The following is a 12,418-nucleotide window of genomic DNA, read 5'->3' as shown; positions in this document are numbered from 1 at the left end:
GCAGGATAACACAGCCAGGACTATATCTTTATCTCAGCAGGATAACACAGCCAGGACTATATCTTTAGCTCAGCAGGATAACACAGCCAGGACTATATCTTTAACTCAGCAGGATAACACAGCCAGGACTATATCTTTAGCTCAGCAGGATAACACAGCCAGGACTATATCTTTAACTCAGCAGGATAACACAGCCAGGACTATATCTTTAACTCAGCAGGATAACACAGCCAGGACTATATCTTTAACTCAGCAGGATAACACAGCCAGGACTTTTAACTCAGCAGGATAACACAGCCAGGACTATATCTTTAGCTCAGCAGGATAACACAGGCAGGACTATATCTTTAGCTCAGCAGGATAACACAGCCAGGACTATATCTTTAACTCAGCAGGATAACAAAGCCAGGACTATATCTTTAACTCAGCAGGATAACACAGCCAGGACTATATCTTTAGCTCAGCAGGATAACACAGCCAGGACTATATCTTTAGCTCAGCCGGATAACACAGCCAGGACTATATCTTTAACTCAGCAGGATAACACAGCCAGGACTATATCTTTAGCTCAGCAGGATAACACAGCCAGGACTTTTAGCTCAGCAGGATAACACAGCCAGGACTTTTAACTCAGCAGGATAACACAGCCAGGACTATATCTTTAGCTCAGCAGGATAACACAGCCAGGACTATATCTTTAGCTCAGCAGGATAACACAGCCAAGACTATATCTTTAGCTCAGCAGGATAACACAGCCAGGACTATATCTTTAACTCAGCAGGATAACACAGCCAGGACTATATCTTTAGCTCAGCAGGATAACACAGCCAGGACTATATCTTTAACTCAGCAGGATAACACAGCCAGGACTATATCTTTAGCTCAGCAGGATAACACAGCCAGGACTTTTAGCTCAGCAGGATAACTCAGCCAGGACTTTTAACTCAGCAGGATAACACAGCCAGGACTATATCTTTAGCTCAGCAGGATAACACAGCCAGCACTATATCTTTAGCTCAGCAGGATAACACAGCCAGGACTATATCTTTAGCTCAGCAGGATAACACAGCCAGGACTATATCTTTAGCTCAGCAGGATAACACAGCCAGGACTATATCTTTAACTCAGCAGGATAACACAGCCAGGACTATATCTTTAGCTCAGCAGGATAACACAGCCAGGACTATATCTTTAGCTCAGCCGGATAACACAGCCAGGACTATATCTTTAACTCAGCAGGATAACACAGCCAGGACTATATCTTTAGCTCAGCAGGATAACACAGCCAGGACTATATCTTTAACTCAGCAGGATAACACAGCCAGGACTATATCTCTAGCTCAGCAGGATAACACAGCCAGGACTATATCTTTAGCTCAGCAGGATAACACAGCCAGGACTATATCTTTAGCTCAGCAGGATAACACAGCCAGGACTATATCTTTAGCTCAGCAGGATAACACAGCCAGGACTATATCTTTAGCTCAGCAGGATAACACAGCCAGGACTATATCTTTAGCTCAGCAGGATAACACAGCCAGGACTATATCTTTAGCTCAGCAGGATAACACAGCCAGGACTATATCTTTAGCTCAGCAGGATAACACAGCCAGGACTATACCTTTAACTCAGCAGGATAACACAGCCTTGGATTTAGCTCAGCAGGATAACACAGCCTTTGTTTTAGCTCAGCAGGATAACACAGCCTTTTTTTTAGCTCAGCATGATAACACAGCCTAGGCTTTAGCTCAGCAGGATAACACAGCCTTGGATTTAGCTCAGCATGATAACACAGCCTAGGCTTTAGCTCAGCAGGATAACACAGCCTTTGTTTTAGCTCAGCAGGATAACACAGCCTAGGCTTTAGCTCAGCAGGATAACACAGCCTTGAATTTAGCTCAGCAGGATAACACAGCCTTGGATTTAGCTCAGCAGGATAACACAGCCTTGGATTTAGCGCAGCATGATAACACAACCTTGCTGTAAACAGGAGACCTGAGTTTGAATTTCGATCAGACCCATAGATAGACGTATTGGTATAGACCCATAGATAGACAGATTGGTAGAGACCCATAGATAGACGTATTGGTATAGACCCATAGATAGACCTATTGGTAGAGACCCATAGATAGACGTACTGGTAGAGACCCATAGATAGACCTATATGTAGAGACCCATAGATAGACAGATTGGTAGAGACCCATAGATAGACGTATTGGTATAGACCCATAGATAGACAGATTGGTAGAGACCCATAGATAGATGTATTGGTAGAGACCCATAGATACACGTATTGGTATAGACCCATAGATAGACGTATTGGTATAGACCCATAGATAGATGTGATGGTATAGACCCATAGATAGACGTATTGGTATAGACCCATAGATAGATGTGTTGGTATAGAACCATAGATAGACGTATTGGTAGAGACCCATAGATAGATGTGTTGGTATAGACCGATAGATAGACGTATTGGTAGAGACCCATAGATAGACGTATTGGTATAGACCCATAGATAGACCTATTGGTAGAGACCCATAGATAGACCTATTGGTAGAGACCCATAGATAGATGTATTGGTATAGACCCATAGATAGACGTATTGGTATAGACCCATAGATAGACGTATTGGTATAGACCCATAGATAGATGTATTGGTATAGACCCATAGATAGACGTATTGGTATAGACCCATAGATAGACAGATTGGTAGAGACCCATAGATAAACAGATTGGTAGCGACCCATAGATAGACGTATTGGTAGAGACCCATAGATAGACCTATTGGTAGAGACCCATAGATAGACCTATTGGTAGAGACCCATAGATAGACGTATTGGTAGAGACCCATAGATAGACCTATTGGTAGAGACCCATAGATAAACAGATTGGTAGCGACCCATAGATAGACGTATTGGTAGAGACCCATAGATAGACGTATTGGTAGAGACCCATAGATAGACGTATTGGTAGAGACCCATAGATAGACGTATTGGTAGAGACCCATAGATAGACAGATTGGTAGCGACCCATTGATAGACGTATTGGTAGAGACCCATAGATAGACGTATTGGTAGAGACCCATAGATAGACGTATTGGTAGAGACCCATAGATAGACGTATTGGTAGAGACCCATAGATAGATGTATTGGTAGAGACCCATAGATAGACGTATTGGTAGAGACCCATAGATAGACGTATTGGTAGAGACCCATAGATAGACGTATTGGTAGAGACCCATAGATAGACGTATTGGTATAGACCCATAGATAGATGTATTGGTATAGACCCATATATAGACGTATTGGTAGAGACCCATAGATAGATGTATTGGTAGAGACCCATAGATAGACCTATTGGTAGAGACCCATAGATAGACGTATTGGTAGAGACCCATAGATAGACGTATTGGTAGAGACCCATAGATAGACGTATTGGTATAGACCCATAGATAGATGTATTGGTAGAGACCCATAGATAGACGTATTGGTAGAGACCCATAGATAGACAGATTGGTATAGACCCATAGATAGACGTATTGGTAGAGACCCATAGATAGACGTATTGGTAGAGACCCATAGATAGACATATTGGTAGAGACCCATAGATAGACGTATTGGTAGAGACCCATAAATAGACGTATTGGTAGAGACCCATAGATAGATGTATTGGTATAGACCCATAGATAGACGTATTGGTAGAGTGGTAATGTATCACCCCTGAGAGTGTGGTGGTGACTGACTGGCAATCGGCCATTTTATCCAAGGTATATATCCTCTCTGTTGATTCCCCTGAGACTGGAGGGAGGAGAAGAGAGGTGAGAGGGAAGAGAGGAGAGTAGGAATTAGCCTGGGACATGCCATTGTGGAAATCCTGTCAGTTAATTACTAGGGACGTTAAACTGCCTGCTGCACAGATCCTATGGACACTCTAGAGATCCTGATTGAATTGTGCTTAGGGGCATTTTTTTATTCTCCAAATGGTTAAACTAGTGAGAAAAAATCTGTAAATTTGCTTAATTTACTATGATCGTAAATTAAGACATTGAATTATTTTGCCATATCCATAATGTGGAAATTACACAAGCTGATGTTTTGAGGGAAGGGAATTACACACTGGAGGGAAGTAGACATCCTTTAGACCTCAGATTGGTTGTGTTGATTATAGTCAACACGATGACACAAGATCAATTGCTTAAAGCACATCAAGATCTTTGGTTTTGTACTGTTGATTTTATCACATGCGCTGGGGAGTCGCAGGTCTTAGAACACAGCTATCATTTTCTTTACGTACTCAGAGCATGTGCTGACCAGCTGGCAAGTGTCTTCACTGAAATGTTCAACCTGTCCCTGACCCAGTCAGTAATATCTACATATTTCAAGCAGACCACCATAGTCCCTGTGCCCAAGAAAGCCAAGGTAACCTGTCTAAATGGCTATCGCCCCATAGCACTCACATCTGTAGCCATGAAATGCTTTGAAAGGCTGGTCATAGCTCACATTAACACCATCATCCCAGACACCCTAGACCCACTCCAGTTCACATACTGCCCCAACAGATCCACAGATGATGCAGTGTCTATTGCACTCCACACTGCCCTTTCCCACCTGGACAAAAGGAACAGTGGCAAGAAAAAGTATGTGAACCCTTTGAAATTACCTGGATTCCTGCATAAATTGGTCATAAAATGTGATCTAATCTTCATCTAAGTCACAACAATAGACAAACACAGTCTGCTTAAACTAATACCACACAAACAATTATACATTTTCATGTCTTTATTGAACACACCATGTAAACATTCACAGTGCAGGGTGGAAAATGTATGTGAACCCTTGGATTTAATAACTGGTTGATCCTCCTTTGGCAGCAATAACCTCAACCAAATGTTGTCTGTAGTTGCGGATCAGACCTGTACAACGGTCAGGAGGAATTTTGGACCATTCCTCTTTACAAAACTGTTTCAGTTCAGCAATATTCTTGGGATGTCTGGTGTGAACCACTCTCTTGAGGTCATGCCACAGCATCTCAATTGGGTTGAGGTCAGGACTCTGACTGGGCCACTCCAGAAGGCGTATTTTCTTCTGTTGAAGCCATTTTGTTATTGATTTACTTCTGTGTTTTGGGTCGTTGTCCTGTTGCATCACACAACTTCTGTTGAGCTTCAATTGGTGGACAGATAGCCTTACATTCTCCTTCAAAATGTCTTGATAAACATGGGAATTCATTTTTCCATCAATGATAGCAAGCTGTCCAGGCACTGAGGAGGCAAAGCAGCCCCAAACCATGATGCTCCCTCCACCATAATTTACAGTTGGGATGAGGTTTTGATGTTGGTGTGCTGTGCCTTTTTTCTCTACACATAGTGTTGTGTGTTCCTTCCAAACAACTCAACTTTAGTTTCATCTGCCCACAGAATATGGAACATTCAGGTGCTCTTTTGCAAACTTCAGACGTGCAGCAATGTTTCTTTTGGACAACAGTGGCTTCTTCCGTGGTGTCCTCCCATGAACACCATTCTTGTTTAGTGTTTTACGTATCGTAGGCTCGTCAACAGAGATGTTAGCATGTTCCAGAGATTTCTGTAAGTCTTTAGCTGACACTCTAGGATTCTTCTTAACCTCATTGAGCATTCTGCTCTGTGCTCTTGCAGTGATCTTTGCAGGACGGCCACTCATAGGGAGAGTAGCAACAGTGCTGAACTTTCTCCATTTATAGTTTGACTTTCAAATCCGGGTATTTGTGTGTGGCGAGCGGCTTTTATAGAGAGACTGCCCCGAATTTGAGAAATCATATCAAATCAAAATCAAATTTTGATCCAATAGGTGTAGACGTTACTGTGAAATGCTTACTTAAGAGCCCTTTCCCAACAAAGTCAAAAAGTCAAAAATAAATAATTAAAGGAAATAGTATCACAATAAAATAACAATAAACAGGCTAGAAACAAGGAGTCCCGGTACCGAGTCAATGTGCTGGGGTACGAGGTAGTTGAGGTATGTGCTGGGGTACGAGGTAGTTGAGGTATGTGCTGGGGTACGAGGTAGTTGAGGTATGTGCTGGGGTACGAGGTAGTTGAGGTATGTGCTGGGGGACGAGGTAGTTGAGGTATGTGCTGGGGTACGAGGTAGTTGAGGTATGTGCTGGGGTACGAGGTAGTTGAGGTATGTGCTGGGGTACGAGGTAGTTGAGGTATGTGCTGGGGTACGAGGTAGTTGAGGTATGTGCTGGGGTACGAGGTAGTTGAGGTATGTGCTGGGGTACGAGGTAGTTGAGGTATGTGCTGGGGTACGAGGTAGTTGAGGTATGTGATGGGTGTGAAAGAGTATGAAAGTGTGTGTGTGTGTGTGTGTGTGTGTGTGTGTGTGTGTGTGTGTGTGTGTGTGTGTGTGTGTGTGTGTGTGTGTGTGTGTGTGTGTGTGTGTGTGTGTGTGTGAGTGGGTGGGTGGGTGTATGAGTGTGTGTGTGAGTGTGTGTGTGCATAGAGCAAAGAAAAACAAATACATAAATACAAAGGGGTCAATGTAAATAGTCCGGGTGGCCATTTGATTAACTGTTCAGAAGTCTACTGGCTTGGGGGTAGAAACTGTTGACTTGACGCTCCGGTACCGCTTGCCGTGTGTTAGCAAAAATAGAAGACTATGATTTGGGTGGCTGGAGTCTTTTACAATTTTTAGGGCCTTCCTAGAAGTCCAGCATACAGTTGCAGAGGGAGGTGTTTAATCACGGAGTCCTTATTTTAGTAATGAGCTTGGCGGGCAGTATGGTTTTGAACGCTAAGCTGTAGTCAATAAACAGTATTCTCACATACAGTGGAAAGAAAAAGTATGTGAACCCTTTGGAATTACCTGGACATCTGAATAAATTGGTCATCAAATTTGATCTGATCTTCATCTAAGTCACAACCATAGACAAACATAGTGTGCTTAAACTAATAACAGATACCTCACTGGCAGCTTTATTAAATAGTACCCGCAAAACACCAGTCTCAACATCAACAGTGAAGAGGCGATTCCAGGATGCTGGCCTTCTAGGCAGAGTTGCAAAGAAAAAGCCATATCTCAGACTGGCCAATAAAAATAAAAGATTATGATGGGAAAAAGAACACAGCCACTGGACAGAGGAACTCTGTCTAGAAGGCCAGCATCCCGGAGTCGCCTCTTCACTGTTGACGTTGAGACTAGTGTTTTGCGGGTACTATTTAATGAAGCTGCCAATTGAGGACTTGTGAGGCATCTGTTTCTCAAACTTGACATTCTAATGTACTTGTCCTCCTGGTCAGTTGTGCACCGGGGCCTCCCACTCCTCTTTCTATTCTGGTTAGAGACAGATTGCGCTTTTCTGTGAAGGGAGTAGTACACAGCGTTGTACGAGATCTTCAGTTTCTTGGCAATTTCTCGCATGGAATAGCCTTCAAGAACAAGAATAGACTGACGAGTTTCAGAAGAAAGTTATTTGTTTCTGGCCATTTTGAGCCTGTAATCGAACCCACAAATGCTGATGCTCCAAATACTCAATTAGTCTAAAGAAGGCCAGTTTTATTGCTTCTTTCATCAGGACAACAGTTTTCAGCTGTGCTAACATAATTGCAAAAGGCTTTTCTAATGATTAATTAGCCTTCTAAAATGATAAACTTGGATTAGCTAACACAACATGCCATTGGAACACAGGAGTGATGGTTGCTGATAATGGGCCTCTGTACGCCGATGTAGATATTCCATTAAAAATCAGCTGTTTCCAGGTACAATAGTCATTTACAACATTAACAATGTCTACACTGTATTTATGATCAATTTGATGTTATTTTAATGGACAAAAAAATGTGCTTTTCTTTCAAAAACAAGGACATTTCTAAGTGATCCCAAACTTTTGAACGGTAGTGTATGGAGTGAGAGAATGAGAGAGAAAGAGGGAAAGCTTTCTTTTTTCAACCCAGGCAGTGGAGATAAAAGACCCTGAGCAATTGAGTCTGAGAATTACCATCTGTGTGTAACATTACCATGTGTGTGTAACATTACCATGTGTGTTACATTACCATGTGTGTTACATTACCATGTGTGTAACATTACCATGTGTGTGTAACATTACCATGTGTGTTACATTACCATGTGTGTGTAACATTACCGTGTGTGTGTTACATTACCATGTGTGTTACATTACCATGTGTGTGTAACATTACCATGTGTGTGTCACATTACCATGTGTGTAACATTACCATGTGTGTGTAACATTACCATGTGTGTGTTACATTACATTTACATTTACATTTAAGTCATTTAGCAGACGCTCTTATCCAGAGCGACTTACAAAATGGTGCATTCACCTTATGATATCCAGTGGAACAACCACTTTACAATAGTGCATCTAAATCTTTTAAGGGGGGGGTTAGAAGGATTACTTTATCCTATCCTAGGTATTCCTTAAAGAGGTGGGGTTTCAGGTGTCTCCGGAAGGTGGTGATTGACTCCGCTGTCCTGGCGTCGTGAGGGAGCTTGTTCCACCATTGGGGTGCCAGAGCAGCGAACAGTTTTGACTGGGCTGAGCGGGAATTGTGCTTCCTCAGAGGTAGGGGGGCCAGCAGGCCAGTGGTGGATGAACGCAGTGCCCTTGTTTGGGTGTAGGGCCTGATCAGAGCCTGAAGGTATGGAGGTGCCGTTCCCTTCACAGCTCCGTAGGCAATCACCATGGTCTTGTAGCGGATGCGAGCTTCAACTGGAAGCCAGTGGAGAGAGCGGAGGAGCGGGGTGACGTGAGAGAACTTGGGAAGGTTGAACACCAGACGGGCTGCGGCGTTCTGGATGAGTTGTAGGGGTTTAATGGCACAGGCAGGGGAGCCCAGCCAACAGCGAGTTGCAGTAATCCAGACGGGGGATGACAAGTGCCTGGATTAGGACCTGCGCCGCTTCCTGTGTGAGGCAGGGTCGTACTCTGCGAATGTTGTAGAGCATGAACCTACAGGATCGGGTCACCGCCTTGATGTTAGTGGAGAACGACAGGGTGTTGTCCAGGATCACGCCAAGGTTCTTAGCACTCTGGGAGGAGGACACAAGTGAGTTGTCAACCGTGATGGCGAGATCATGGAACGGGCAGTCCTTCCCCGGGAGGAAGAGCAGCTCCGTCTTGCCGAGGTTCAGCTTGAGCTGGTGATCCGTCATCCACACTGATATGTCTGACAGACATGCAGAGATGCGATTCGCCGCCTGGTTATCAGAAGGGGGAAAGGAGAAGATTAATTGTGTGTCGTCTGCATAGCAATGATAGGAGAGACCATGTGAGGATATGACAGAGCCAAGTGACTTGGTGTATAGCGAGAATAGGAGAGGGCCTAGAACAGAGCCCTGGGGGACACCAGTGGTGAGAGCACGTGGTGCGGAGACAGATTCTCGCCACGCCACCTGGTAGGAGCGACCTGTCAGGTAGGACGCAATCCAAGCGTGGGCCGCGCCGGAGATGCCCAGCTCGGAGAGGGTGGAGAGGAGGATCTGATGGTTCACAGTATCAAAGGCAGCAGATAGGTCTAGAAGGATGCGAGCAGAGGAGAGAGAGTTAGCTTTAGCAGTGCGGAGAGCCTCCGTGACACAGAGAAGAGCAGTCTCAGTTGAATGCCCAGTCTTGAAACCTGACTGATTAGGATCAAGAAGGTCATTCTGAGAGAGATAGCAGGAGAGCTGGCCAAGGACGGCACGTTCAAGAGTTTTGGAGAGAAAAGAAAGAAGGGATACTGGTCTGTAGTTGTTGACATCGGAGGGATCGAGTGTAGGTTTTTTCAAAAGGGGTGCAACTCTCGCTCTCTTGAAGACAGAAGGGACGTAGCCAGCGGTCAAGGATGAGTTGATGAGCGAGGTGAGGAAGGGGAGAAGGTCTCCGGAAATGGTCTGGAGAAGAGAGGAGGGGATAGGGTCAAGTGGGCAGGTTGTTGGGCGGCCGGCCGTCACAAGACGCGAGATTTCATCTGGAGAGAGAGGGGAGAAAGAGGTCAAAGCACAGGGTAGGGCAGTGTGAGCAGGACCAGCGGTGTCGTTTGACTTAGCAAACGAGGATCGGATATCGTCAACCTTCTTTTCAAAATGGTTGACGAAGTCATCCGCAGAGAGGGAGGAGGGGGAGGGGGAGGAGGATTCAGGAGGGAGGAGAAGGTAGCAAAGAGCTTCCTAGGGTTAGAGGCAGATGCTTGGAATTTAGAGTGGTAGAAAGTGGCTTTAGCAGCAGAGACAGAAGAGGAGAATGTAGAGAGGAGTGAGTGAAAGGATGCCAGGTCCGCAGGGGAGGCGAGTTTTCCTCCATTTCCGCTCGGCTGCCCGGAGCCTTGTTCTGTGAGCTCGTAGTGAGTCGTCGAGCCACGGAGCAGGAGGGGAGGACCGAGCCGGCCTGGAGGATAGGGGACAGAGAAAATCAAAGGATGCAGAAAGGGAGGAGAGGAGGGTTGAGGAGGCAGAATCAGGAGATAGGTTGGAGAAGGTTTGAGCAGAGGGAAGAGATGATAGGATGGAAGAGGAGAGAGTAGCGGGAGAGAGAGAGCGAAGGTTGGGACGGCGCAATACCATCCGAGTAGGGGCAGAGTGAGAAGTGTTGGATGAGAGCAAGAGGGAAAAGGATACAAGGTAGTGGTCGGAGATTTGGAGGGGAGTTGCAATGAGATTAGTGGAAGAACAGCATCTAGTAAAGATGAGGTCAAGCGTATTGCCTGCCTTGTGAGTAGGGGGGGAAGGTGAGAGGGTGAGGTCAAAAGAGGAGAGGAGTGGAAAGAAGGAGGCAGAGAGGAATGAGTCAAAGGTAGACGTGGGGAGGTTAAAGTCACCCAGAACTGTGAGAGGTGAGCCATCCTCAGGAAAGGAACTTATCAAGGCGTCAAGCTCATTGATGAACTCTCCAAGGGAACCTGGAGGGCGATAAATGATAAGGATGTTAAGCTTGAAAGGACTGGTAACTGTGACAGCATGGAATTCAAATGAGGAGATAGACAGATGGGTCAGGGGAGAAAGAGAGAATGTCCACTTGGGAGAGATGAGGATTCCAGTGCCACCACCCCGCTGGCTCGATGCTCTAGGGGTATGCGAGAACACGTGGGCAGACGAAGAGAGAGCAGTAGGAGTAGCAGTGTTATCTGTGGTAATCCATGTTTCTGTCAGCGCCAGGAAGTCTAGGGACTGGAGGGTAGCATAGGCTGAGATGAACTCAGCCTTGTTGGCTGCAGACCGGCAGTTCCAGAGGCTGCCGGAGACCTGGAACTCCACGTGGGTCGTGCGCGCTGGGACCACCAGGTTAGAGTGGCAGCGGCCACGCGGTGTGAAGCGTTTGTATGGCCTGTGCAGAGAGGAGAGAACAGGGATAGACAGACACATAGTTGACAAGCTACAGAAGTGTTGTTTCCTGTATTATTGTCTCCTGTGTCTTTAGAGAACTGTTTCACTTTGATATCCTTTTTCTTCTGTCCTGATTTTCTCTTTCTTTTCTTCTGTTAACTAGATATTCTTTGTTGTTCTTCGTTAGCTATTACCATGTGTGTTACATTACCATGTGTGTTACATTACCATGTGTGTGTAACATTACCATGTGTGTTACATTACCATGTGTGTGTAACATTACCATGTGTGTTACATTACCATGTGTGTGTAACATTACCATGTGTGTTACATTACCATGTGTGTTACATTACCATGTGTGTGTAACATTACCATGTGTGTTACATTACCATGTGTGTTACATTACCATGTGTGTGTAACATTACCATGTGTGTAACATTACCATGTGTGTAACATTACCATGTGTGTGTAACATTACCATGTGTGTTACATTACCATGTGTGTTACATTACCATGCAACACAGTCAGGGAGATGTCAGGGATTCAATTATTTCCACACTTCTAACGCAAATTAGGATCTCCGCTCCTCTCGACACCGTGAGGCGAGACGGGAAACAACCCCCATTGTAGCCAGGTATATTCAGAACTGAGGTTTAGATGTACAGTGTATTGGGAAAGTATTCAGACCCCTTGACTTTTTCCAAATTTTGTTAGATTACAGCCTTGTTCTAAAATTGATTAAATCACTTTTTTTACTCATCAATCTACACACAACACCCCATAATGACATAGCGAAAACAGGTTGTTCGACATTTTTGCAAATGTATAAAAATAAAAAACAGAAATACCTTATTTACATAAGTATTCAGACCCTTTGCAATGAGACTCAAAATGTAGCTCAGGTGCATCCTGTTTCCATTGATCATCCTTGAGATGTTTCTACAACTTGATTTAACTTGATTGAACATCAGTATGGCTATCAGCCTAGACAGAATTCAGAGACACTAGTTGTAATGTTCATGTTAAGAAAATCTGTTGAAATGATGTGAAATAACAAGGGTATGTTTTGAAGGCAGTCAGACATGAAAGAACAGGTCCATTACGGCCCATTAAAA

The 12,418-nt window shown here is 44.6% G+C and overlaps 1 protein-coding gene across 1 annotated transcript in view; it reads right to left on the bottom strand.

The window, feature by feature from the left end:
* Positions 1 to 12,418, bottom strand: part of LOC106588960 (gamma-aminobutyric acid type B receptor subunit 2) — a 462,346-nt gene that overhangs the window by 289,954 nt on the left and 159,974 nt on the right. The window lies entirely within an intron of this gene.

This window comes from Salmo salar, chromosome ssa27 (assembly GCF_905237065.1).
Source record: "Salmo salar chromosome ssa27, Ssal_v3.1, whole genome shotgun sequence".
Classification (NCBI taxonomy): Eukaryota; Metazoa; Chordata; class Actinopteri; order Salmoniformes; family Salmonidae; genus Salmo; species Salmo salar.
The sequence above is the reverse complement of the archived record's forward strand: the minus strand, read 5'-3'. Positions and strand labels throughout refer to the sequence as shown.